Source organism: Triturus cristatus, chromosome 6 (assembly GCF_964204655.1).
Source record: "Triturus cristatus chromosome 6, aTriCri1.1, whole genome shotgun sequence".
NCBI lineage: Eukaryota > Metazoa > Chordata > Amphibia > Caudata > Salamandridae > Triturus > Triturus cristatus.
Genome location: NC_140589.1, coordinates 1,475,216,728 through 1,475,244,436, shown reverse-complemented (window position 1 = coordinate 1,475,244,436; position 27,709 = coordinate 1,475,216,728). Strand labels below are relative to the sequence as shown.

The window sequence follows — 27,709 nt, the reverse complement described above, 5'->3', positions numbered from 1 at the left end:
TAGTTCTCATCTTTAAACATATCTCTTATTCTACGAACGGACTGCATGAGCTACAGACATCTATCCTTATCTTCCAGCCATACCTTCAAAATGCTAGTGTGGATCGTAGGACATAGCTATGTTTTCTGGTGCAAGAGGTATGCAGAACAGAGACGTATTGACTTAGACCTAGGTTTACAAAATGTGAACATTAAATGGTTTGCAGAGAGAGGATTGATGCGCCACCAATTGCTGCCTTTGGTTAAAACCTGTTTGCATCTCTAACACCCTGCCCTCATGATTGTGCACTGTGGTGGTAACGACCTAGGGACATTGACTGGGGTAGGTTTGGAAATGCTTACGAAGGACACCTTTGGAGAATTGATGTTGCTTTTACCTCAAACTGTCTTTGTTTATTCCAATATATGCCAAAGACAGAAGTGGAAATGGTCAAACCAATTTTGTCATAAGATAGGAAGAATGTCAACAAAGCTGTGTCTGCATACCTCAGAGACCATAGAATGGGGTTGATCTACAACAACAACATACGTTTTGATATGGCTCATATCTACAGAGTTGATGGAGTACACTTCACAGATGAGGGAAACTGAGTTTTTCTGAATAACCTGAAGCTGTGCATTCGCACTTACATGTAGCTCCAACTAATAAACACAAAGGCTCTTTTTAGAGCCGCCTTATATTCCCAATATCGGCTCGCAGAGTGACAGCTGTGGTCCGTGGGCTCAGCTCGCAGAGGGAGAGCTGCGAGCCGTCGGCTCGCAAAGGCACAGCAGTGTACTAGCTCGCAGAGGGAAAGTGTTGTAATCAAAAATAGGTCCACTCCAAGTAGTATCTTTAGATAACTTTATTTCAGGTGAGGATGTGTGTGGTTGTCGTGGGTACGTCACCCTGTGGGTGGTGTGTTTGAGTTGAGCCTTGTGGTCATCCCCTGTCGTTGTTCTGAGAGTGTGTGTATCTCTCTGTTGGGGGTGTGTGTATGAGTTGGCTCTTAGATTCTGAGCCTCTCTAGCCTACCACTATCTTCGTGGTTCTGAGTGACATTGGTGTGTTACCTTTGTGTGCAATGTTTCGTAATTGACCCCTTTTGGTTGTTGTATGAGTGTGTTTACCTCTCACTGTTGGGGATGTATATGTGAGAGGACTCTATGTTTTGGAGCCTCTCTGGCCTGCCACTATTTTTTGTGGTTGTGGGTGGACTTAGGTTTGTCTCCCTTGTGGGCGTTGGTTAGAGTTGACTGTTTTTGAGTCACTCATATCTACCACTTTTGTGTGGTTGGTAGGTGAATGTCGCTTCACCTTCAGCTTTTTGATTTCTGCAGAGCATTTTATTGTGTTTTTCTCCTACCTTTCCTGCTTCTCTTACCGCATGGGTCTTTGTCCCGCGTTGACTATGGGTTTTGTTGTGGTGTGTTCTCTTTTTCACCTTTTTGAGTGTGGAAAGGTAGTGGATGTGTATAGGTGTTGTCTATTCCCTTGCTTTTGGGTGCTTATGTGTGATAAGGTTGTTGGGGGGCTATGCTTCAGAGAGCTGTGGCCTGACTCGCACAGGGAGAGCAATGGGCCGACGGGCCTGCTAGCAGACACACAGCTACGAGCTAATGGGCTGGCTCGCAGATGAAGAGCTGCGAGCTGACTGGTGGTTCGCAGACAGAGACTTGCGAGCCAGCAGGCTGGCTCATAGAGCAAGAGCTGCAAGCAGACTGGCTGGCACGCAGAGGGAGAGCTGCGGCCCGTCTGCTCGCAGAGGGAGAGCTGCGGGCCGACTCGCAGAGGAACAGCTGCGGGCTGACGTATAGGGAAAGGTGCGGGCCTTCAGCTTGCAAAGGGATAGCTGCAGGACAGTGACGTGGGGAGAGGGAGCGTGAAAGGGGTATCTCGCAGAGAGAGAGCTGCGGTATATTTCCAGTCTTGGCTTCAGTGATACAACTGTGGGCCCGAGAACTCGCACACAAAGAGCTGCGAGCAGACCAGTGGTTCGCAGAGGGAGAGTTGTGGGCCCGAGCTACTAGCTAATGGGCTGGCTCACAGAGATAGAGCTGCGGGCCCGAGAAGGTTGTTGGGGGCTATGCTTCAGAGAGCTGTAGTCTGACTCTCAGAGGGAAAGCAATGGGCCGACGGGCCTGCTAGCAGATACACTGCTACGAGCTAATCGGCTGGCTCACAGATGAAGAGCTGCGAGCCGCCGGGCTGGCTCGTAGAGGAAGAGCTGCGAACCGACTGGCTGGCTCGTAGAGGGAGAGCTACGGCCCGTCGGCTCGCAGAGGGAGAGCTGCTGGCCGGCTCGCAGTGGAACAGCTGCGGGCCGACTGGTATAGGGAAAGGTGCGAGCTGTCGGCTTGCAAAGGGATAGCTGCGGACAGTGATGTGGGGAGAGGGAGCATGAAAGGGGTATCTCGCACAGACAGAGCTCTGGTATGTTTTCAGAGTTGCCTCGCAGAGGTAAAACTACAGACTCGATGTCTTGTCGACGGAGAGATGCGAGCTGACAGACTGAATCACAAAATGGCTGCCATCAGTTCCTAGTTTCAACAGTTCGTACCCAGGCTCCCAGAGGGACACCTGCGGCCCGTGTGTCTCGACTTGCAGAGGGTTGCCTCGACGGGGTAGAACTATGGACTCAATGTCTTGTAGAGCGAGAGATAAGAGCTGAAGGACTGAATCACAAAATGGCTGCCAACACTTCCTACTCTTAACAGTTCGCAGCCAAAGAGCCGCAAGCTTGTGCTCGTAACGCCTCAACCAATCAGATGTCAGAATTCTCAAATATCGATATCTGTAAAATGTGATATTTCTCAAAAACTACTGAACGGATTTCCCCCAGTCTTTCTCCTTGCCAAATTTGGCGTAATTCCGTTCAGCAATTTGACCTGTAGCCTTGTCTAAAGTTTCCTATGGAAATTGCATGGAGAAAATAAGTTTTGGGACCCCCCTTTTTCTTCGCCCCCCTCTTGATGAATCACCCCCAAACTTTCAAGATAGGAGCTGATCTAAAAAGAGGAACTTTTTGGAAAATTTCGTAAAGATTCGTCAAACAACGCCAAAGTTATAAGCACATCAAAAAATGTGCTCCTATGGAAAGTAGGTTCTAACTATAACTATCTACTGGCGACCGCCAGTAGATTATATGTGTGTGTGTATATATGTGTGTGTGTGTGTGTGTGTGTATGTGTGTGTGTGTGTGTATATATATATATATGTGTGTGTGTGTGTGTGTGTGTGTGTGTGTGTGTGTGTGTGTGTGTATGTATGTATATATATAATTATCTACTGGCGGTCGCCAGTAGATAGTTATAGTTAGGACCATGTTTCCATAGGAAATCTGAAAAATCTATTTTGAATAACTTTGGCGCCGGTTGACGAATCCTCGTGAAATTTTCTAAACTAATGGAGCGCTCCGCTCAGCTCCTACCCTGAAAGTCTCGGCGTGATTCGTCAAGCGGGGGCCGAGAAAAAAGGGAGGTCCCAAAACGCGTTTTCCCCATGCATTTTCCCATAGGACCTTTAGTCGAAGGTACAGCCCGAACGGCTGAACAGAATTACTTGAAATTTGGCAGAGAGGTAGTCCTCAGGTCAGGCATGTGCCTTTTGCATATATGGAGTCAATCTGTTCAGTAGTTCCTGAGAAAATTGCAGTTAAAAGTACATAAATATCTATAGGCGCGCACCGTGCGCGCACCCTAACGTGCGCGAGCGTAATTCTGATTGGTGGTTACATGTCAGTCAACGTTCGAATCGGTCGAAATCAGGAAGTGTCGGCCGCCATTTTGTTTGTTTTGGGTGCGACAGTGAAAAAGAGAGGTGGCGAACGTGAAAAGGGGGCAGGTGAGAGAGTTCCTGACCTCCTAGCCTTTGTCAGGGGGTCCCTGAAGGACCCCGAAGGGTGAAAAAAACATTTTATTTATTTTTAAAAACAATTGCGGGGTGCGCGCACGGTGCGCGCAACCCGCACGGTGAAAAACCTTAACAAAAATATATAATAATACATACATAACTTAGCATTTAAAGAACCGTACAAATTCACTTAAAAAACCATAGGTTTCACACACGTTATAGTTAGGAATTAGCATTTAAAAAACCTTGCAATTTCACTTAAAAAACCATAGGTTTCACACATGTTATAGTTAGGTGGACATTTCACTCGTAAAAAACCAATGAAATTCCCCCGTTATAGTTAGTTCAGATAACTATAACTCGCGCGACCGCCACTCTATCACAAGGATGATGTCATCAGTGATGTCATGAGTGATGAAACTGACCATGTCATGAGTGATGTAATATGTGACGTCATGAGTAGTGGATTGCGGGCGCGCGAGTTATAGTTATCTGAACTAACTATAACGGGGGAATTTCATTGGTTTTTTACAAGTGAAATGTCCACCTAACTATAACGTGTGAAACCTATGGTTTTTTAAGTGAATATATAGAGAGAGAGAGAGAGAGAGAGAGAGAGAGAGAGACTGAAAAAAAACTGATGTTATAGTTAGGCATTAACATTTAAAAAACCTTAGAAACTCACTGAAAAAAACACAGGTTGCAGGAACGTTCTCGTTAGGCTGACATTTCAGTTGTATAAAACCTGTGAAATTCAGCTGTTCTCGTTAGCTGAGCTAACTATAACTCGCGCCCCCGCAATAAACTGCTGATGATGTCACCTCACTCATGACATTCAGCAGCAGTTCAGGCTGTAGCCGTGTCTAAAGTTTCTTTGGAAATTAACATGGAGAAAACGCGTTTTGGGACCCCCTTTTTTCTCAACCCACGCTTTACGAATCACCCCGAAACTTTCAACACAGCAGCTGACCTGACCGCCCCATTCGTTTTGAAAACTCTGCAAAGATTCAACAAACGATGCCAAAGATATTGGCATATCGAAATACCCTTTTCCTATGGAAACTAGTTCCTAACTATAACTACCTACTGGCAACCGCCAGTAGGTAATGTATATTATATATAAAATATATATATACGTACACACATATATATTTTAATATTATATTAATAATAAGTGTAATAATTTTTACAAAGTAATGTCACCTATACCTATGTGGTAATTTGATGTTTATTTAGAAAGTAGTCCAAATTGGTATTATATAAAAGTCAAAGTTCATAGTTAAAGTTCAGGTTTTCATATTGATCAATAAAATGTGATATGGGTAGCGTAGGCTATGTTCACAACACCTAGGCTTGCTTAAATGCAATTATTTTCCCTGTATGAACTCAGTGGCTAAGCTGAAATAAATTGCAAATGCTACACATATTGTTTACATGTTGCTTATATCCTATTAATAAACAGACATTTAGGAAAACAATGACTTTAAATGCAAATATAACAACATTTACACTAAGTTTTGATAAACAGGCAGTGGCGCTTATTCATATAATCCCACCAGAAATAGAAGCTTCACCAGAAATGAAGTCAAAATCGTATACTTCAGTCTATTAGTTCGCTTTATTGGTGACAGGAGTAAAAATGGCCATCAGCCAGCTTATAGCCGTTTTTACTCCTGTCACTAATAAAGCGTACTAATGGACTAAAGGATACGATTTTGACTTCATTTCTGGTGCACCTTCCACTTCTAAAAGACTTTACTTACTCGGGATACCGGCGGCACTTAACGGCGGCAAGTGCAGAAAGCAGATGTAGAGAACTCTTAATTTGTACAGATAGGGATTGATGTGCGGAACCTGGGTCAGCCGTTGTAAGGAGAGTTTTGTTGCAGAAATAGAAGATGCAGAAGGAGAAACTGCTGATATATCAATTAAAATTACTACAGCGACAGATAGCCCAACCAGAATGACCAGCCCTCCATTATGTCATCAATATATTGGAAAATACTTTCCAAATCTTTCCTCAAGATATGACAAAAATGTGATGGACTTTCAGTATACCCCTGTAGGATTCAACCTCAAACTAGGGCTCTATTTTGGAACTGAAATGCAAAAAGATATTGACTGTCCTCATGCAAAGGAATGGAAGGAACTCTTGGCATAAGTCCATGTCTCTATAGCATTCTGCATCCATAGGGATGTGAAATAATATTACAGTAGGATTTGGTACTACTCCACAACATGGGACTAAAATTGTATTCATTTCACTAAGATCCTGAACAATACTCTGCTTACTACTCCGTTTTTAAATGTCTGTTACATTAGAATTGCAAAGACTACCAAGTACCTCCTGTAGAATACCTTGTTATATCCGTTTTTTTTGATGGGTTTCATTCCTTCTGCTTTTCTTGAAAGTTTATATTGTTTAATTCTAGGATAAATTGGATTTGACTTGAATCTAGACTGGTCTTGCACTTTTTATCATTACTGTTTCTTTTTTCTATGTACTCCCATACCTCTTCTTTGACTCAAGTCTTTTGATTTTAGCTTAAAATTTGAATCTTCATCTTGTGTTTCAATTTCAACACCATCCAGTAAATCACACAGTTCATTTTGCAAAGTAAATCTTTGCCAAGGAAATTAAAAGGACTTGAATCACACAATATGAACTTGTGACTGTTTTCCACCAATCCTGTTTTAACTGGAACATCTGTTATAACTTGGTTAACTATCGTTTTTTTGCTAATCTCTAAAACGTGGGCCTCTATTCCCGAGAGGGGTAGTTGTGGTACCTCCGCAGAGCGAACTGTGGAACGGTTAGCACCAGTGTCGATCAAAAATGATACAGGATGTCTATTCTCCTCACTTTCTACATATGGGCCACTCTGGTCTACCTCTAAGATTGCACCAAGCAACCCTCCTACCCACTCAGGCACCTTCATTGTGAATTTGTCATTGGTGAAAACTGAGGCAACTCATTGCTCAGAATCAATGGATTCTGTTGGTAACCTTGATTGTATGGCTTATTGCATATTCGTATGGCACTGCCCTTGATTTTGCTCGTTCTGCATATGAGTCGGTTGTGCTGGGGCAACATACTGTGTCTGAACCTGATTTATGTTTCACTGCATCTGAGGAAGAACATCATTCTGAATTTGTTCTGAATTCTGTCTGCACTTGTGATTCCAACACCACATTTTATCTCAGATGGGACAAGCAGTGCTCTTCTACAGCAAATTAATGTTTGCATTTACTCCAGAATCATTCACATTCTGTCTACCATGACCTTCAGTCTGCACCATCTCATTTCTTGTTCCCACTACTAATCTATGTTTAACATCGATAAGGACCTGTAAGCTCTCCTATCGTAGGCCGGTTTTCCTGGTTCTAATAAAGGTATTTGCAGGGCTCGCAAGCCAATCATAAACCAGTACAGTTGCGCTCTGCATGTTATGTTGTCATAAAGAGCTTGTGGTCAAAGAGTCTTAGCCTTTTTACCTGCTCTGCAACTTTTTCTTTGGCCTCTAATAGCTCTGATTGGATCTCCGGATGACCTGGTCTTCGCTTTTCAACCACTCTCAATGCCTCCTCAGAAGACATTACCTCCACCAACAAAGTGCGTCCCACTCTCACTGACTCCGCTATACATTTCCCTCTGAACACAATCTTAAAGGCATCCCACTCCACTTCGTGGGGCGACTCCGTTCCAATGCTTTCCTCGAAGTACTGTCTGATTCAATTGCACACATTATCAAGACAAATTGGGTTGTCTAAGGACTCTGGTTTTAGTTTCCATGTCGCGATGCAGGGTAGTGTCCTCACCCAACTCAATTTCAGTAGGACCAGATTGTAATATGATATGGTCTTAGACAAATATTTAATGACTTTTACTGATCTATGAACATCTGGAGAACAAAGTTACTCATCTAAGCGCTCATGGAGGTCATTGAGAGGCGATAAAAAAGAGTAATAACTTTGGATGTTGCAAGAGGCAGGAGTCAATGAGTCCCAATTCTGCCTGCCAGTCAGAAAATCCATGGCCTACCCTAATAGTTGGAGAATCTTTCAGTGGGGGTTGGGAGCGGTCAATCTGAGGGTCCACTGTGCAATTATAACCCCCATCCACAAGGATCGAGCCTAGCAGATAAGGGTCCAATACTTTTGAGAGCTCTGAAAAGAACACCCCATGATCTATATTCAAGGCATAAACGTTGACAATTGCTATATACTGAATGTCGAGGTGACCAGTCACCAATACAAATCTGCCTGCTGGGTCAATTAAAATACCAGTATATTAGAAGAGAACTCCTGAGCGTCGCCACACCTCTCGCATAGACTGAATAGGTAGTATAAAAAGCCTGACTCCTCCATCTTTTTTGCAGTGCTGCTTCTTCTTTATCAAGTGTGTCTCCGGAAAGAGTACTATCTGGATCCCTCTCCTATTAAGGTACAAAAATACTTTATATCTCTTGGCCATGGAATACATCCCCCTAATATTCCTGGATAGAATTAAGTCACTGGGGTTGTCATTTTAAGGGACCAAAGTCTTCCGAGTCTCACCACTGGCTCCCGATTGTACAACTACGTTCTGTCATCTAACATTAGAGCAGTAAGTGAATTACCCCTGGGGCACAACTCATGCCATTCTTCCCAACAATCAAACAGCAAACAATCCAACTCCCACACCCCAGGATGATCAGGGAAATGCCCCCATCCGAACTCAGTCAATTTGCTGACACTACCAGGTGTACCCAAATACCCAAACAAAAGGGGTGGTGACTAATCAAGAGCCCCCAGCAGGGTTCCCCAACCCAATCAATGGTAAGAAAAATTTGTCTCAGACCCTGTGGTGTGACACAGCAACTTCACAGTTCCCCCACAAGGCACAACAGGCTTCTCCCCAATCAAAAAGCCCAAGTTTTACTTTACAGTTTGCGTTTCATATCAGGTCATCAGCATTACTAGGAGTCACTAGAGACAACTCAATGTCTGAATCGCTTAAAGAGCTAGTTTCTTGCTTCAGGGCCGAAGCACGGTCGTCGTCCTCACCCATTTTTGTTTGCAGCCAGGCTTGCCTCTACACCACTTCTAGCTGCCACCACCTCCAGAGCTTTCTTCTGTCCCCGCTGAACTTTTTCTCCCGAAGGGGTGACCTTGTGGTTGTCCCTTTCTCTGTATGTTAACCTTTTCCATCTTGGGGATCTCTGACTGGGCCAGCTTGGAGATGTGGATCGATCCATTTCCACACCTCTTGTGGGGTTCAAAAAGACTGTACCCTGTCTGGAGTGGCAACGCGCAACCTGGCGGGGATAAACATGGCATAGGTCAAGCCCATCTGGTGAAGTTGCCGTTTTGCTTCCATGAACATTGAATTTTTGGCACTTCCATAGGGAAGTACGAGAAGATCGTGACTTTGCTATTTTCTACTTTAATGTCTCCTCTCTTTCTGGGCTGGTCCAGAATGAAATCTCGGTCTCTGTAATATAATAATCTGGCAACTACTGGTCGAGGAGGTGCACCTGGCAGTGGGGTTTGTGCCAGAACTCTGTGGGCCCTCTCCAGAGCATAAAATGGTGAAAGTCCTTTGGGACCACCTCTTCACAAAGGCATTTCTCTAGGTAGTTCAGCTTGTGGTTTCCCTCCACTTGCTCCGGCAGCCCTATCACAAGAAAGTTGTTTTTTCGCAATCTATTTTCTTCGTCTTCTACCGTGAGCTCTAGGGTCTTGGTTTTCCCATCCAAAAGCGTGAGTTTTTCACATAGGGCAACTCGGTCCGATAGGGTCTCAATTACTGTTCTCTCTGCTGTGGTGAACCGTTCTGCCAGGCATTGGTGGTCCTCTTTTAGTAGACCTCTATCCGCACCCAGTGTATCGATCTTCGTACTTCCCTGAAACCTGTGATGGGTTTCAGTATATCCTGCTAAGTGGATCCCTTCCGAGGTCCTGTCAGTTATTCAGTTGATCCGCCGTCTGGTGCATGTTCAGCCGAACCACTCAGGGCCGGGCCTCCTACATCAAGCTCTTTCCTCCTGGTCACTTTAGTCGTGGTAGCAGAGGAAGAGTGAAAAAGTATGGTCGGTCAGATAAGTACTCACAGCACCACTGGTGCAGTTCCAGGATGACTCAGTGCAGAGAAGATGAACAGGAGTGTTCAAAAGTTATTGATTTCAGCTGCACAGTGAGGAGCCCAAGAGTTCAAGCCGTCCACCAAGGTACTGCTCTCCCTAGCACCCAGGTCTGTTAATCTATCATAAGACAGTGCATGCAGCTGAGGTCAGCCCCACTAACCAGAGCATCCATTATGAATAGAGTTGATCAGGTTGCTTTCCAGGTCCACCACTCAAAGGACATCACCAGCAGGGCGTATTATCCATAGTGGTCTGCCATCATACCCACATCAGGCCTCCAATTGTTGGAGCAGGAGCCGGGTTGTATGGGGGTCAGATGTGCCTCATCAAAGTCTTGCTGCCACAGAGGAGTCCGGGACCGTCTTTATTGCATAGCACCCAAGACCAGGCCACTAGCCACTACATTAAAACGGCCCCACGCACACGTAGATGGTTGACAGGTGAGTTTGCTGTTTCACAGTTTATCTAACAGGGCGGCTCACACTCTGCCGCCACCCACAGAGCAATGAGATCAGCACATGGACCCGTCAGCCATGACACGCCAGCCTCCTCCACAGTGGCATTCACCGCTGGGCCTTCAGCCAGGCGACCTGGGTCCAGAGCAACGCAGATGGTGTCAAAGTCGACCTCGGGCATCCCCACCACCAGCTAATGGTCTCCAAGTCCAACAAGACCTTGAACTCCATTAATCGTATCACAAAATTTGCTTTGTCGGAGGCGCTGGGTCCGTCTCCACTCTCAGCCTCCAATATAGTGATACATGTGCTTTCACATTTGCCCCTGTTGCACGTCTGGTGGCTGGTAAGGCGGGCCCCGTCAGTAAAAGGAAGGAAGCTTGGGCCCGCCAGACCGGTCCCTGATTTACCTGCTCTAGGTGTGTCCCAGTCTCTGTGTCTTTTTAGTGAGCAGGTAGGAAGAGTACTGTTCACTATTGGGGAGCACGGTTGAATTTGTGTCTTCAGAGGCACCCCTGTCATATCTTTGTGTGTCTGCCAAGGCTGGCTCAGCCCGCAAGGGGAAGGTAGCCCGGGCCCACCTGTCATATCTTTGTGTGTCTGCCAAGGCTGGCTCAGCCCACAAGGGGAAGGTAGCCCGGCCCCCATCAGAAAAGTCCCTGAAGTATCTGATATAGGCACTTCTCAGTTCTTCTGTGCCTTGTGCGGGCAGGAAAAATAATGTTCACTATTGAGGAGTACAGTTACTTCTGTGCCTTTAAAGTTGCCCCTGCCATGCCTCTAGGCGACTATAGGACTGACCTGGCCAGCGAGTGGAACATAGCACCGGCACCACTAGAAAAGCCCCCGATGTACCTGCTCTGAGTGCATCTTATTCTCTCAGCTCCGCAGCAGATTACAAGCAGAAGTAAGTCTTGCTGTTTGGGGGGGATACAGTCCGTCAATCTGACTGCGTGCCTCCGCAGACCCAGGTCTTGACTCTCCCAAGGACGTGGCACTTCAAGCCGCCTGCTTACGCTCACTGTGGCCCATCTCCCTGCAGCTCCCACACCGCACCGGATCTCTCAGCAGGGCTTCACAGGGCTTAGGCTCGGAGTCGCAGGAGCTCCAGTACACAAATGCTCTATTCGACAGTCACAGCCAGTCCTGCAAGGCTCGGAATCCTGCTTTGTTCCAGTTCTCACGTGTGGCTCTCATCTGCAATTTTGTGTGTGGCTCAGTGAGATTGACTGTCAAAGTCTGCAGCAGGGCCAGACTGCCCCCTGCCCCCTTGGCTGCTGATCAGTGCAGGCAGGATAGCGGGGGCACACAGCTGTCATTAGTTGCTCCCCAGGTCTCATGATGCCTGCAGGATGTCAGTGTATGGGAGGTTTCTAGTGGGAGCTCCGCTGGAGCATGGCTCACTCCATTGCTACTTTCCCACTCCCATCATTAAGTTCCTGAGTAATAACAGTCCTGTAAGCCTGAATAAGGGGGCAGTCCCAGAGTGTGTGTATTAAAGAGCCATTCACCTCCACATGGTGTAAACAAGTTGGTGAGGCGGCTCGCTTCATACCATGCAGCCTGCGCCAATCATACTGAACCATGTGGAGTATCTTGAACTATATTAACCGCAGGCACAATTGTATTGCCACCTCTTTGGGGTGCATTCATGCCACCTCCCAGTCAATGATGCAATTGGATTCTTTTGTAAAAGTAATGAGGTGCAATTATTAGCAGAAGGAAACAAAGCATTATTACAAGCTTTACAAGAATGGTGAACAAGATGAATAATTCAAACATTATGAAGTTGCAGTGATTATGTGAATATATAAATATATATCATACTGAGAACATGATAAAAAGTGCATTCTGCCAGATCTCTGGGAGCAACCGAACTCCCCATTTACCTGTGTGTTTGATATATTAGGATGCCCGTCTGGTGTAGAACAGGCATCCGTCCTTTGCAGGATAGTAATGGAAGTCAGCTGGGCTGGCAATCAATCACTGACAAACATCCAGGATAAGCTCTCCTGACGAACTAACTGTCAGACACAGTTTATATAATAAACCCTGGCTCTTTTCATGCTGTGTCTGAGATCCTCTGCTAGTCATTGTTTGTATTTTTGATTCAGAGCGGTCTCCAAACGCATAACCACAAAATGCAAGGGCAGCGTGCTCAGTGTACTGTATGCTTGAACAAAATGTAGTGTTGTGAGAAAATGCGTACGAAAAAATGTGTTTGCAAGTAGAACACTTTCTGAGTACGTAATCAGGTACGTGTAAAGGATGTCAAAAGTCACTGTCTCAAAAGATGTCAAGTTTAAACGTGAACTTGTAAAATGGAAGCTTTTGTGCACTAGCCCTATTAAATTCTTGGCCGTAGGGAGACTAATGCTTCAAAAGAAACTTTAAAGCATATTCTAAAATAACACTTAATATGCATATAACCCAAAAAATATATACAAAAACAATTTGTAAATGTACTTTAACAATAAAGAGAAATGAAAGCCAAATTTATAATGACTGTTTTAGGAATAAATGCTTTTTCGTTAACTCCCCCAATTATTTTGTTAGGCATAAATGAGGAGGAAGGAGGGATGCAGTCAGGGGGAGAGTTTTTGTTTGTAGCGGCTGCAGTTTTTAGATTGTGCTTGGCCACGGCTTGGCTTAATCCTTTACCGCCCACGTATCATCAATGGCTTGCTAAACTACTTTTTGTGTATCACCTCGAGAAGGAGATATATGCTAGGAAAGGCAAAAAAGGGAGGAAATTGGGCAGGATAATCTGGGATCCTATCACTAGATGGAAAGAAGGGAATTTCTAATTTAGATTAATGAAGTAAACAGGCCTGCTAATTATGTTTATTATTTATGTTTTCTTTTCCTTGTTGCCTAGAAGCTGCCCAGTTTGTAATTCGTTAGAGAGGGGGATAGTAGGTATTGCAATTAATGAATGTATCTCTCTCTTGTCCTATTGTACTTATCCTTTACTGAATGTCTCTCTGCCGCTATTTTTCTTCTTTACTGTTTTTTATCTGTAACAACGTACTGTGCCCTGTATATAAAAATGTTAAAATACCTAATAAAAAGATTTAAAAAAAAAAAAAAAAAAAGAAAGCCAAATTGCGTGACAAATGTCAATTTTTCGTACTCCAGGAATGTTTTATATAAAGTCATTAGGAACCATGAAGGTTCTAGCTTCCGCAGACGATGTTTCCATTGTGACCCAAACTACAAGTTCCAAAGAACAAATATGGTCGTAGCCAGCCCAATCAGTAACCGCTGATGGTGTCAGCCAGTAGTGTAGCTTGAGAGGAGGAACCAGGATCTAAGAATCCAGGAGCCAAAGTATCCAAGAAAGGCTCATAATATGCATTTTGAAGGGGCGTGGCTGGGCGCGCTTGCATGATGGCCGCGAGTGAGTGAAGCTCCAGCCGCCCGGTGCCGTTATCCTGGCACTTTCTCCTGGCTGGGCTTCTTCCGGACTCTGGACGCTGGCGGGGGTGAGGCCCGTGTCCCCCTCGCCACCATGGAGCACGAGCTGGCTGGCGCGGCTGCTGGGAGCTCCGGTCTTGCCGCATGAGAGTCGCGGTGTGGTGGGCGTGTGCCACAGCCGGCCGCATCAACGAATTTAGCCCGTGGCTCGCCACGAGGGCCCCAGGCCACACGGGCTGAAGCGCCGGCGGAGGAGGAGGCGAGGCACCGCCAGAACCGCTGCATGTGGTGACCTGGACCAGCGACGACAGCGGGAGTGGGACCGGTCGTGAGGTGAATAGCCGGGGCTGCCCTGACGTCGTGAGTCACCCGGGATGCAGTGCTGATAGCGGCAGAGGTGCGGAGGTGGCCGTGGCCTGCTGGTGGCGCCGCATGTGGCCTTGTGGTGTGGACCCCCCTGCGGACTCCCGAGGTGCTGCAGCGACCCTGTCCAAGTACCTGAAGTGACCCGGTGAGTGGACGCGCAGAGCGCTGGGAGGCGATTTGCCCCGGGGGGCTCCGCAGAACTGTCAGATGCAGTGAGGCGGTCAGATGGTTAAGGCGGACCTCCCTACGTACAACTGTGGAGTGGTGGACCTGACGCCGAACACTGGGATGGCCCTTGCTGGGGCAGAGTGCGCAGTGACCTGCTGAGCCTGTGCGGGGGCCTACAATCCTGGAGCTTGATGGGCGATCGGTGGCCATCCGGGTGCCGGTCAGCGCAAGGAGCAGAGGTGGAGGAGGGGGAGACCGCCTGGCATTGACGCGAGGGGAGCGCCTGGACTCCAGTCGCACACCAAAGGTGCTGGCGCGTGGTGGTGGCGCCAGGAACCGTACATGCAGTAAGGCACCGAGAGACTAGGAGCGGCACAGACTGACCGGTAGGCGCTGGAGATGACGTGCGCTACACGCGGTGCCTTGGCATAGCTGGCGCCAGGGAGCCGTTTGGGGTGTGTCGATACCGGTACCGCGGCTGCAGTGCTGAAGTGGTGCCCAACAGCGGTGTGATTGCACAGGAGCAGCCGCCAAGGGGTGAGGCGATGGATACCCACCAACCCTAACTGCCAGGGGACACCGATGCTCAGGTGGAGGAGGGGTGACCGAAAAGGGATTCAGACACATCGGAGGAGTGACGAGTGGCAGCTGCTGTGGTCCTATGGCATCAGTGAGTAGCGGGGGACTGGCGTCTCTTGGTGTGTGGCGGCGGACTCTGCGGAGAGGACTTTGGCTTTCCCTCTCTGTTCCCCGCTCCCGCGGCGGTGCAGGAGGCTTACAGTGTTGGCTCTCTACTGTGGTGGTGGGCTGAGGGTCTGGGCCTGGACCGCCTGCCTGGTGTTGCAGTTCCCAGCAGATGCCTACGGCTCAGCAACTGGCCATGGGCTGGCTACGGAACGCGCCAAAGGAAGGCCGAACACCGTCGGTGGACTCGGGCCCCATGGCGGAGAGTCGCAGTGAGGGCGTGGAGCCCCAGGCTGCGGCACTGGCGGCGAAATTGGACACGGTGCTTGCCGCGGTGGAGCGGATTGGCTCTACGCTGGAGCAGACAAGGGCCTCCCTAGAATCCCGAATCGACAAGGTCACAGTGGACTTCACCCTCCTTCATGCAGACCACCGCAAGTTAGCGGACACGGTGGCTCTACAGCGCCAGGCCCTTCAGGATGTCCAACCAGTGGTGAACAACCACACTGTAACCCTGCAGGACTTAATAGATCGCGTCCACACCTTGGAGGATCGGGCCGAGGATGCCGAATGGCGCTCCCGGCGCAGTAATATCAGGGTGGTAGGACTGCCGGAGGGCGAGGAGGGATGACAGCCAGAGCAATACGTCGAGGGATGGCTTCGAGATCTGCTCGGTTCGGGGGTACTCTCCCCGCAGTTTGTGGTGGAGCGGGCCCACAGGGTCCCAGCGCAACGGCCCAGACCGGGGGCTCGGCCCGTCCCTTCTTGTTCAAACTCCTCAATTACCGGGACAGAGATGTGCTGCTCCGCGAGACCAGGAAGTTGGGCGCAATCACAGTGGGAAGTGGGCTGGTGATGTTCTGCCTGGACTACACGGTGGTGGTGCAAAAGCGGCGGAGCAACTATCTGGCGGTGAAGTGCCGACTACGTGACCTGGAGATCCCATACTCCCTGTTATTTCCGTCACGCCTCAGAGTGGTCACCAAGGACGGGACCCGCTTCTTCGATGCCCCGTCAGAAGTCTGGGACTGGCTAGAGGAGACGGGGCGGAGTGGTGAGCAGAGGCCACCGGATTCGGAACCTGGCAATCATCGGGGGAAGAGGCCCCGGCGGAGGAGACGGAGAGGGTCCCTAAGAGATGCGGAAATGGGCCCGGGGGTGGCTCCTAGCCCGGAGCGGATACGCCTGGAGCGCCAGGGAGCGGTGGCCTCGGATCTCCAAGTAGTCAGGGAGAAGCAGACACTCACAGGCATAGTGATCCTGAGACCAGCAGATCGTCCTCTCCATCCACCACGCTCTCCGAGGACCAACTAATGCCACTGGTGACCCCCCAGACTTCCGAGCAGATCATGTGAGCCGGGAGCGATGTGGGGTCAGCACCCACTGACATGCACGTCACCAAGAGACAGACGATGAGTTTCGGTGGCCGACTGCTTAAAGCCTCTGATGTACAAAGTGGGGAAGTGATGTGTGATGGCAGTGATGTATCTAGCTCGTAGTTGTGTGAGTGCGGGGGGATGGGAGGCCCGGGTCCCCCTGGGAGGGGGGATGGCATGCCAGGCGGAATCTGCGACCAGCTTGTGTCTTACCTCCCCCTCGCCCTGCTTAATGCGGATTATAAAATTCTGGCGAAGGTGTTGGCAGAGCGCCTGGCGCCAGTGGTACCGGTGCTGGTGCATGTCGACCAAAACGGCTTTGTACATAAGCGCAGTACCTCTCTTAACTTGCAGCGTTTTTTTCGAGTCGCGACAGACAGTGTCCAGCGGTGGCCCAGGGCGGGCTGCCTAGTTTTAGACCTTGAAAAGGCCTTTGACTGCCTGGAGTGGGGATATTTGGTGGCGGCATTGTCGCACTTTGGGTTGGGCCTCGGCTTCCTCCAGCTGGCAGCCCTTCTGTACAAGGAGCCCACGGTGAGAGTGAGTGAGAGTGAGAACTGGGCCGTACATATCTGATGCCATCCCTATTGGCCGCGGCACCAGGCAGGGGTGTCCGCTTTCGCCCCTCCTGTTTGCGCTCGCGATGGAGCCGCTGGCGGCCACACTCCGCAGGGAACTGACTGACGGCATTCCCCTAGGCGATGCGACACACCAAGTGTCACTCTATGCGGTCGACCTGTTGGTCTTTGTCAGGGATGTGTCTCACATTCCTGTTGACCTGGAGCGCATCCTGCTGGAATTCGAGGCCCTCTCAGGTCTCCGGGTGAATGCTGCTAAGTCCTGCCTATATGTGTTTAGGGCCGACACGAGTTATCACCTTGGGGGAGTGCAGGTGCAATGGTGGCCGGACACCTTTCGCTATCTGGGTATCCAAATATACCGCCAACCGGCGGATCTTGTGGAGGGCAACTTGGGTAGAGCCGTATCTGCAGTCCGGGCTCAGATGAAGTTCTGGGGTACGCTTCCTCTCTCGGTCACCGTCCGAATAGCATTAGTTAAAATGGTGATTTTGCCCCGTCTTCTGTATTATTTCGCCAATCTGCCCGTTTATGTCCCGGCGTCCTTCTTCGCAGGATTGGCGCGATCCCTCTGGGACTTCTTGTAGGGTGCCACGCGTCACAGGGTCGTGTTGCCCAAGCTGTACCTTCCCACTGGCCAAGGGGGACTTGCAATTCCGTGTTTTGAACACTACTATCAGTGGATAGCCCGTTGGCTGGCAGATAGAGGCCGCGAGGATACCACGACTGCGGCGCCCCCCCCCCCCTTTCATTGGCTGACATCCTTGGGCTCTTCCATCCGGCTGCGGGGGTGGCGAGGCCTGAGCCTCTTCTACTAGCATTGGCCTACAAATGCTATCACCGGTGTCTCCGTCTTACCCGGTCTCAGACCCCCTATGCCCCTTCTATACGGCTCGAGGGCTCCCCTAGTGGGCATGGGGTGCTTAGTGCTTCGGAACTAGAAGACTGGAGCGGGGCAGACGTACACACCTTAGGTGACCTCTACCGAGATGGGACTCTTCTTTCATTTACCACCCTGGCGGAGACCTAAGGGAGGAGCCAGAACAACATCTAATGGTACAATACCTTCATGTTATGGGGCGGGGGAGGCACCTGGTTAAATGGTTTGCGGCGTCCCTGCGAACGCACACGGCGCTGAGTTTGGCGCTGCTGCGTGGTAAGTGTGAGGCAGATCTGGCTCGACCTGTGACTGACAAGGAGTGGGATGGGGTACTGCAGGGCCGAAGAGTTCCCAGTAACATGCGCTTCCGCCAAATACAATTCTTCATCTTACACAGAGCATATCTCACGCCCGCCTCTATTAATAGATACTTTCACTGTGCGGATGCATGCTGCCCCCGTTGTGCGGAACTGGATGTTGGCCTGATCATATGCTGTGGAGCTGCCCTGTGCTGAGCACATACTGGCAGGCAGTACAGGAGGCGCTCTGCGAGTGCACAGGTCGTGATATTCCATTCGAGTGGTCAGCCTATCTATTACACCTTTTCCACAGAACACCCTCCACAAAGGTCACCTCTAGATTCATAGACCTGGGGATTGTGGTGGCGAAGCGGCTTCTTACAAAACGTTGGAAGACGGCTGCCCCACCACACATGAGGACATGGCGCGCCTCCTTTCTGGTCTGGGCTAGGGCGGAGGGCGTGGCCCTCCAGAGGGAGGAAACGCTGGGCCTCAGGATGACGCCCATTGCGGGCCAGTGGGAGGCGTTATTGCAGATCATGGTACGGTTAGGGGAGGATGCCGCAGAGGACTGTCGGGGGCGCACTGAGGGAGCCGCTCTGGGTGGTGGGGAGTTGGTCTGTCCGGCAGAGTGCCATGGCATACGGCAGCGTAGACTTAGTCAGAATGGCGAAGCATAAGGACAAACGCAATGCAGTCTGTACAGCGACCCGAGTGGGGGGTGCGGGGCTGGGGGGTGCGGGGCTGGGGGGGGCGACCTACGGGGCATTGGGTGGACGATACTTGGACAATGGCCGGACATTGCTGCTGTTATCATTGTTGTTGTTTTGCTGGGGCGATGGTTGCCCAACTGTTTAGTCCCTGTTATTGATATATAAGTTTGCTATTTGTTTAGGGAGAAACACTAGGGGAGAATGGGTGCAATAGTAAAACTTTCGCCTTAGGGTCGCTCCTTATGGGGTAAAGCCTCGGGACACAAAACGGTTCAATGGTTGACGCCACTGTCGTGGGGGCCTTCATTGCGAAAGGGAACTGAGAGATGCACTGTTGGACCTGTCAGCCCTAGGGTGGTCTCCCCATCTATTTTTGATCGTGCCTCATTTTTTCCACCCTCATTTTTATGTTGGACTTAGGTCTCCGGGCGCCTTTTCATTGCCAATCAGTGTTAAGGTGCAGGTGCTCCCTTCTCCCAAGATGGCTGCCACAGGCCCCTGCTACTGCGGAGTGGTCTTCATTAGTAGCACCCTAGCTGCCAGGAGCTGGCTGGAACCCCACAACAATGTTGCGACACCAGCCCGCCTTTTTTTCCCATAGGTAGAATGGGGAAGCTCCTGGAATGTGCTGGAAACTTCAAGCAGGGAGGTGTGGTTTTTACTTTTGCCGCCTTGGATAGAGGTCACCTGACCTAGGGATACATAAGTGAGGGAGGGAACTTTTTCTAGTTAGTTGGCCAGTGGGGTAAAGCAGAGCTGGAGAATCCACGCAGGAGTTTTAGGCGGTAGGGCCTAGCCAGGGACTTATGCCTCTGAGAGTGACAGGATTTAGGTGCTGCCTCTTAAGTGAGTGAGGGATCCTGTAAAGCCCACTGATCTTGCCCAGCAGTAGGAGGACCCAGGGACCCTCTGCCTGCCCGACTAGGAAGGACCTAGTCGCCAACTCAATCCCTACCCCCCAGGAACAGAACCCCCCAAGGGCGCCGGAAATATCTGCGCCATCAGGACTTCAGGACACCCCTGAATGTTGAAACTGAATGCTGAGACCTCGTGTCGCAACTGCATGCTGAACCTGAATGCTGAGACTTCATGTCAAACCTGAACACTGAAACTTTACGCTAAAGCTGATTGCGGAACGGTTGGGGATCAACCAGGTACTGAGGTACTGGCGCTGAGACCCCTGCGCTCCCTGACCTGGCCTGGGATCCCCGGCATCCATCCCCGTTGAGCGCGGAGCTCTCCCCCTTAATTTGACCCCCCCCCCCCTGTGTGTGCGGGGACCAGAGCGCGCTCACCGCTGCGGCCCGGAAGCCTGAAGTGTGCACCATCACCCCAGCGTGGCCCGCGGAGAAGCCCGGGGCCCTGTCGCTGCCGTGGCAGTTGCATGCAGAGGTGTGTAAGGCCGTGGCCTGCCCCGTCGCGGAAGAAGCTACTGCGGAGTCCGGAGCTGGGTCGGACGCCTCCAGACGTCGAGATCAAGGTAAGCCGGGAGGCTTGGGCCGGACCCGGTGCGCCCCCTACAGACTGGGAGCGGCACCGCACCCTGACACCCGGATTCGCCCTCCGAGGGAGTTCCCCCCGTCCACTCAAGACTTTGACACCCCGCCGAGGGATTGCCCCTCGCCTCCGAGACTGTCGAGCAGCATTGTGCCCCACGAACTGCACAGAAGTACTTGAAGCTTGATTAGTACGAGTAGCGCTGTGTTCGCAGGCTTGGCTCTGAAGCGCTCAATGCTTAATGATTACGAGTAACGCTGTGTTGGTAGGCTTTGCTCTGAAGTGTTCAATGCTCAATTATTGCGATTAACGCTATGCTCGCAGGCTTTGCTCTGAAGTGTTCAATGCTTAATTATTACGAGTAACGCTATGTTCGTAGGCTTTGCTCTGAAGTGTTCAATGCTTAATTATTACGAGTAACGCTATGTTCGTAGGCTTTGCTCTGAAGTGTTCAATGCCCAATTATTACGAGTAACGCTGTGTTGGTAGGCTTTGCTCTGAAGTGTTCAATGCCCAATTATTACGAGTAACGCTGTGTTGGTAGGCCTTGCTCTGAAGTGTTCGATGCTCACTTATTACGAGTAACGCTACGTTCGCAGGCTCTGCTCACAAGGATTCACGGTGCAGTTATTGCGAGTAGCGCGGTAACCGCCCACTGAGGCGCTAAGGGTACCAGAGGGTCGGGAAGCCCGCGAAGTCGGCCCTGAGCCCCCCACTAGACCCCAGGTGTGGCGCTACGATTCCCAGTCCGTTCAACGGATGTTAAGCTATACGAGTGTGGCCTAGGGCCTCAGAGGGAATTGCTGGTGAATATAGTGCAACAGATGCTAACCGATGTAGTGAATTGCATTTACCTCTAGTGAATTGCATTTACATATAATGAACTGCATTGACATCTAATGAATTGCATTTACGTATAATGAACTGTCTTTATGCCTATCTGCTTAGATAAACTTGAGTTGTTGCATAAACCCTACAGTGTGGCGTCCCTTATTGTGTGCGTTCCCTGCTTCAGAGGTTGTGTGTGGTGTATGGTCGCTTTACACAAAAGCCTTTTGGTGCCCAGCCGCTCGAGTCACGTTACCCCCTTAGGGTTTGGTGACCCCAGGTCTTACATGCACCCATTCCTACAGTTATTTGTATGCCAGTATGAATACTTAGCTATGATTTAAATGTCGCTGCACATTATTCTGATTCATGATGTGATGTACACCTTTCAAAAAATCTCAATAAACAGATTTATAAATAAAAAAAATAATATGCATTTTGAAGTAACCACAATCGCATAGGACAACACTGGAAATGAATACTCAGTGGACACATCAGCAGATCCATATCCGTAGATTAAACTGATTGCATCCCAAGGCATGTATCCAGAGCACACTTAAAAGTGCACAACAGACAGTGGAACGCAGGCTGAACACAATGTAACTACAAAGGTCAGTTGTCATTCAGTTCTTGAAGTAAAGACGTGCCAAAACACTGCATCATACCTTCACAACAGAGCAATATGTGTGGTAGTTTAATTATCATGTAGCTGCAAGGTGGAACATCCAATGTGGAGCAGCAAAAATAGGACTAGAATCCCAACAATCAGAAAAAGTACCAGCAGTATACCTTCATAGAAGCTGGAAACCAAGGGAGTGTATGAAAGATGGAATGAAGCTGAAGACCGTCTGGAACGTGCTAACCAAGCCAGGCCCAATCGCTTTGAAAAAGTGCACTACTCCCGCTATTTTGGATGCATTAAATATGCAGTGCACAAATTCTCCAAAATGTTGAGGGAGATTAGGGAGTAGTAGCGATTGTATTTCAGATGAAGACCTTGAGACTTGGAGATCAAACATCTAGCAGATGTTTAAGAAACCTCCTTCTGAAACAGTAAGGCTTTCATTTTTTCAATTTACCAAAGTTCACGTTAAGAATAGCTATTGAAGGCCAAACTGTAACCTCTCTGACTGTATGTGTGGGCAGAAATAATATGTTATTACAGCATGTCACAACACTGAAAACCGTCACCACAAAGGGTACTCCTGGTTTTATCCCACAGCATTAAATAAGTTCAATTTGAAAACGATATGAATGCCGGCTGAATCAAAGCAGCTGATACTCTTCAGATAACTTGCTAAGTTGGCTACAGATGCATTACAAAAGACATGAAGTGTGACCCCCTTGCAAACAGAATGACCAAACAAAGTTTTGCATTTATTTCAGCTGAGAAATACCTCACTTTCTTTATTACTATATTGGAAATAGAAAGGTAGGATCCATGAATTGTGTACAAATCTCTCCCCTAATGCCTCATACCTGCTTACTGGAAAGTGTTCAAACAAGATGTGAAATGAAACGTAGAAATTGGCAGAGAAATAAATCCGTTGATTAACCACTCAGCAGATGGAGTCTCAGCCATTGTGAAAGGCAACTTCTCTAAGTGCTCAGTGCCTAACACTGTGTAAATTGCTTCATTTTTTGCCATTCTTTGTTGTGACTTAAATTTTGAGTCAAAAATAAATCTGTCACTTTCAGATAAGTTCATGGCACGTGACCAGAATTCAGAGTCTGTAATGATCAACTACAAAATCGATCTAAGCTGGCTTTGTCTGTGTTGTAAGAGAGACAGGTATAATGTCAATTGCTGAGGACACAATATTATTCAGAGAATAAATCCTAATTAATAATGTAGTCGTACCGTCATCAACTACAACCAATGCCCCACACTCACCTCCAACCAAGTCATGTCAATTCCTCATATGAGCCCAGCAGCTTTCTGCTGGAAAACCCTCCAATGTCCACTATACAGAGCACACAAAAAGCACCTCCTGCATGGTGCACTAGGACATAACAAGAAATCTTGTAAATCCATGTCATCAGAAAGGAGAGACCAGAGTTTTTTTACCACATATAAAGTGGAATGTTGTAAACATTGCTGGCATAACTTGCCCACACTGTATGTTGTAACGGCTCCCGAGTGTTATGTCTGCACATAATGTTGTCTGGTCTGTTTGTTTTGAAACCCTCTGCGGTTTTTAAAAACATGCATGACCTGGCACTGATGCTCTGTAGGGCGGGCCAAATTATTTTATGTCCACAGTCTTCTCTCAAACTAGATCCCCTATATTTGAAATCTAGACAGGAGTTGCTGGTTACACCCCACTGCTGCAGTTGCAGAACACTTCATGTGCTCGTTTGAACGGTCAACTTGAAAGTCTTTCAATTCCTGTAACACCACCAAACGTTCATTGATGTCCGAAGGCGTACCTACCGCCACTGTACTGGGATTATCGAGGTCTGGAACTCACATCTGTCACTGAGCAGTGCCTCATGGGAAGTCCTGCCACACAAGAATCTTCTAGGCAGATTATTTACAGCTCTCTGGACTCCATACAGATGAGGGGTTCCAACTACAACCTGAACCTAATACTCAGGCTGTTGCAGACATCTTTAAGTCACAGTTTTTCCTCCCCACTATTGAATTTCCCTCAGTATGATAGGGGTATGAATAATGCACAGCCGCACCCAGGGTGCCCATGGTATCCTGGTTAGCCCTAGATGCAAACACTGGCCCCTGGTCTGAGTGGAATGCAGCTACTGCTTATTTGCCAAGAAAGACTTGCACATCTTTTATAACAGTTCAAGCGTCAGCTGATCACTGTGGCCATACCCATAGGAATCTAGAACACAAATCCACTGCCAACAGGATGTATTTAAAGGAGCCAGCAGAGTTTAGTGGCCCGCAGTGGTAGAGATGTCTGTGATGGGCACGCTGCAGAGGAAACTTATTTGTTGACACATACTGCTTAGTCTTTCGTAGAGACCTGGCCATCAATAGCGTTTCTGTTGTAGTAAATCTGTAGCCACCACACCTGCATGGGCAGAAGCTAACTCCTCATGAGCAGCTATGATCAATCCTAGTTTGTGTAGGAAGCTGGCCCTGTATATACTTAACCAAAGTAAGGTATAGTGTGAACCAAGTCCAGGGAGTCCCCAGAGGTATAGCGGAGGCTAAATTAGGTAAGTACTAACAGCTCTCTTTTTTTGTAGTATGGGCGAGCAGTTAGGCTTATCCAGGGCGTGTGTTAAGCATTTATTGTATTCACTCAATCAAGAACTGATTACACACACTCAGAGACAGAATCCAGACCAATTAGGTAAGTATAAAAAAGGTATACTTAAGTTTTATTTCTATAACCAAGAAGGGCTTGGCACAGGTAACTGAAGTGTACTCTCAAATGCAAGACTTTACAAGGAAATGCAGTTGTAGTTGATTTTGCAATCGTTACATGTTTGTATTGGGTTTCAAAACAGTTGAAATTAAACAGTAATTACTTTTGGAGTACTTTTGGATTACTTTAGATTGCATCGATCTCACAATACAAGGTAAGTGAGACTTTTTGTAGGTTTGCAGTTTAGTTACTTTTTCTTTTTCTTTCATAGAAAAGTTCAACTCGACAGAACATTTTGAGGAACAAAACTCATACCATTGATTCCTATGGAAGAAAAAGGATTACTGGTTCTCAGGTAGGTAAATGGTGGGAGTTTTGGGGGTTAGGACCAAGATTTCCCAAGGTCTAGGTGGGCACTCCAATTGCACAACCAGCGGTACTGTGGAGGCCCGGAGCAGAGTGCATGTAATGCTCAGATCTCCCCTGGACCAAGGTATGTACCATCACTTTAACAGGGAGAGAATATCAGTTCCAAACTTATGGAATATAACATATACACAGCACTTCCTAAGGTGGGCAAACTTTCAACACTCCCCCAAAGGCAAGGCAAGAAAACAATATATACATAGCACTTCTCTAGAGCGAAACATACTTTGCACATCACTTGCCAGGAGTAGAACAACTTCCTATAACACAATTACCTGCTAGAAGGGAATTCACCCATCTTTCTACAACAGAATACTTGGCCAAGAAGAGTCCACACCTCCTGCTACAAGGAAAAGACGAATTGGTATATCTGGGATGTATTTATTAGTAAATAGCACCACACGGTAAGCCAAATGCACCTATCATAGCAGACTTTAACATATCAATAGTATGATTGAAACACAATCAAGGCAAACATATATGTAGAAATATATATGTATGGATATAAGAATCCGAAAATAAGGAGGAAAGGAAAGAATTCAGAAAAGAATCAAGAGACAGTTAGTAGCAGAGACACCTCACCTACTGCTTCATCATTTCACCCCACTTTGCTCAAGGGGAGTCCATTGCTTGAACCGGGTGAAAGCTCAGAGGTGACACCAGCCTCCACTCTTCCGTGACAAGACGTATGCTCCTCGGCGTGAACTTCCACCAGGCCAGTGTAGGCTCCCCTTTTTAATACAAATTCAAACACAACGAAGCTTTTAGCAAACCTCGCCCCCCCCCCCCCCCCCCCGTTCTGATGAGAGCCCGTACCAGCCTGCTCCAAGGCCACTGCAACGGTTGATCAGGCCTTTGCTATGGCTGCGAGACAGACCATGTACATTCCTCTGATAAGAACCAGTTCTCTCTAGTCAGAACAGTGTGAAAAACAGGAGGAAAGCAAAACATGCCCTCTTCTTCGTGCAAAGCGGTGCAAAAGGGGGTGGTGATGGACGGAGCATCAGAACCAATCAAACACTCACACCCAGTCAACAGATCTGGGTTTGATCCATCACCGCTCTTTAGCCCACTCTGCCACCCCAGTTCAGTCATGGCCATATGCAAATCAGTCTGACCCTGTGCCTCATGGGAACAGTCCAGCCCGAACTGTCAAGCCATGCCTTCCCTGGACCGGAAACAAGCTTCCTAGGACTGGTTTCTGGCATTTCAGCCGTCTTCAGCCAGGCTTGCTTGGATTCAGTGGCAAAGTGAGCAAGGGTGGCAGTGTGGGCTAAAGAACGGTGATGGATTAAACCCAGATCTGTTGACTGGGTATGAGTGTTTGATTGGTTCTGATGCTCCGTCCATCACCAACCTTTTTTTGTACCGCTTTGTTCGCCATAAGTTGGCAGGGTATGCTCAGACGTGAGTCCCTTGCTCACTTTGCCACTGGATTCAAGCAAGCCTGGCTGAAGACGGCTGAAATGCCAGAAACCGGTCCTAGGAAGCTTGTTTTCGGTCCAGGGAAGGCATGGCTTGGCAGTTCGGGCTGAACTGTTCTCATGAGGCACAGGGTCAGACTGATTTGCATGTGGCCATGACTGAACTGGGGTGGCAGAGTGGGCTAAAGAACGGTGATGGATTAAACCCAGATCATTTGACTGGGTGTGAGTGTTTGATTGGTTCTGATGCTCCGTCCATCACCAACCCCTTTTTGTACCTCTTCTTCGTGCAGGCACAGAAAATGGCTTCAGCATGAAAATGGAGTTAGTTAAGCCATGCACACAGAAAGGCCCAAAGCAAGATGAAATTGAAAAGCAAGATGACATGAGAACATGTCAAAGGCAAAAGTCAGCACTGCCATAAAGCAAGGTAAAGTCAGAAAACAGAATGACATTAGACCACGTCAAAGCCAATAGGTCAAAGTCATAATTCACCTAACGCAAATAACATTATACACTTAATCCCTCAGTATCTAACATTGCGCACATGTGTGCACCATCACCCACAACACTGCACCTCAACATCCCATACCTTCTATTCTTGGCAAGACTATTCTACTAAAAGACAGCAAGATTACAGGACAGAAGAGAAGCAGGCATTTGCAAACCCATCCTACATTAAGGCTAGGGTAACATAACACACTTAAAATCAGTTAACGTGGTGGTTGAGGGTCATCATAGGGTGTCAGACCACAAAAGTGGCTCATTCACTACAGTGCAGGGGCCCAACGTTAGTCAATGGGGCTAAAGGGGCCTTTGATCAGAGGCTGCTTGTGAGCAGGCCACTCTGTGAAAATCTCCGTGTGCCAAAAATAAACCTTACTGTCCGTTTTTTTGCCTCTTGTTGCTCCATGTTGGTGAAGCCCAGAGCGGGCGTGTAGGGTTAGTTGAGCCCGTGGGTTCGTCCGGCTGGGCTCGAGCAGCTCGTGAGCTCAGTAGGGGTCGGAGGGCGGTCGCCCAGCGATCCATCCGGGGGAATTCTGGCAGATGCAGCCCAGGAGCAGGAGGCTCCTTGGCTGAGTCGAACGGCTGTGAAACCACTGAGACCTCGGGGACTTTAGAGAATACAGCTCAGAACTGTTGTTTAGCCACTAAGACTTCGGGGACCCCAAAACATACACGTAAGAGCCTTGGTAAAGGGGCGGGTGCTGCAGGGGTCTCTTAAAGGGAGGGAAAGTAAATAAAAGCAAAATAGTAATACTGATGTAAAAAAGCAGACATCGGGGCGTGGCCAACCATCATGGCTG

The 27,709-nt window shown here is 48.4% G+C and overlaps 1 protein-coding gene across 2 annotated transcripts in view; it reads left to right on the top strand.

The window, feature by feature from the left end:
• LOC146821565 (N-acetyllactosaminide beta-1,3-N-acetylglucosaminyltransferase 2-like) overlaps positions 1-27,709 on the top strand; it is a 162,599-nt gene that overhangs the window by 58,270 nt on the left and 76,620 nt on the right. Inside the window, exon 2 of one of the 2 annotated variants that reach the window (XM_085612569.1) lies at positions 24,824-24,907. The exons of the other annotated variant lie outside the window; for it this stretch is intronic. The gene's annotated coding sequence lies outside the window, so the exon portion shown is untranslated. The remainder of the gene's footprint in view (positions 1-24,823; positions 24,908-27,709) is intronic. 2 annotated transcript variants of the gene reach the window in all.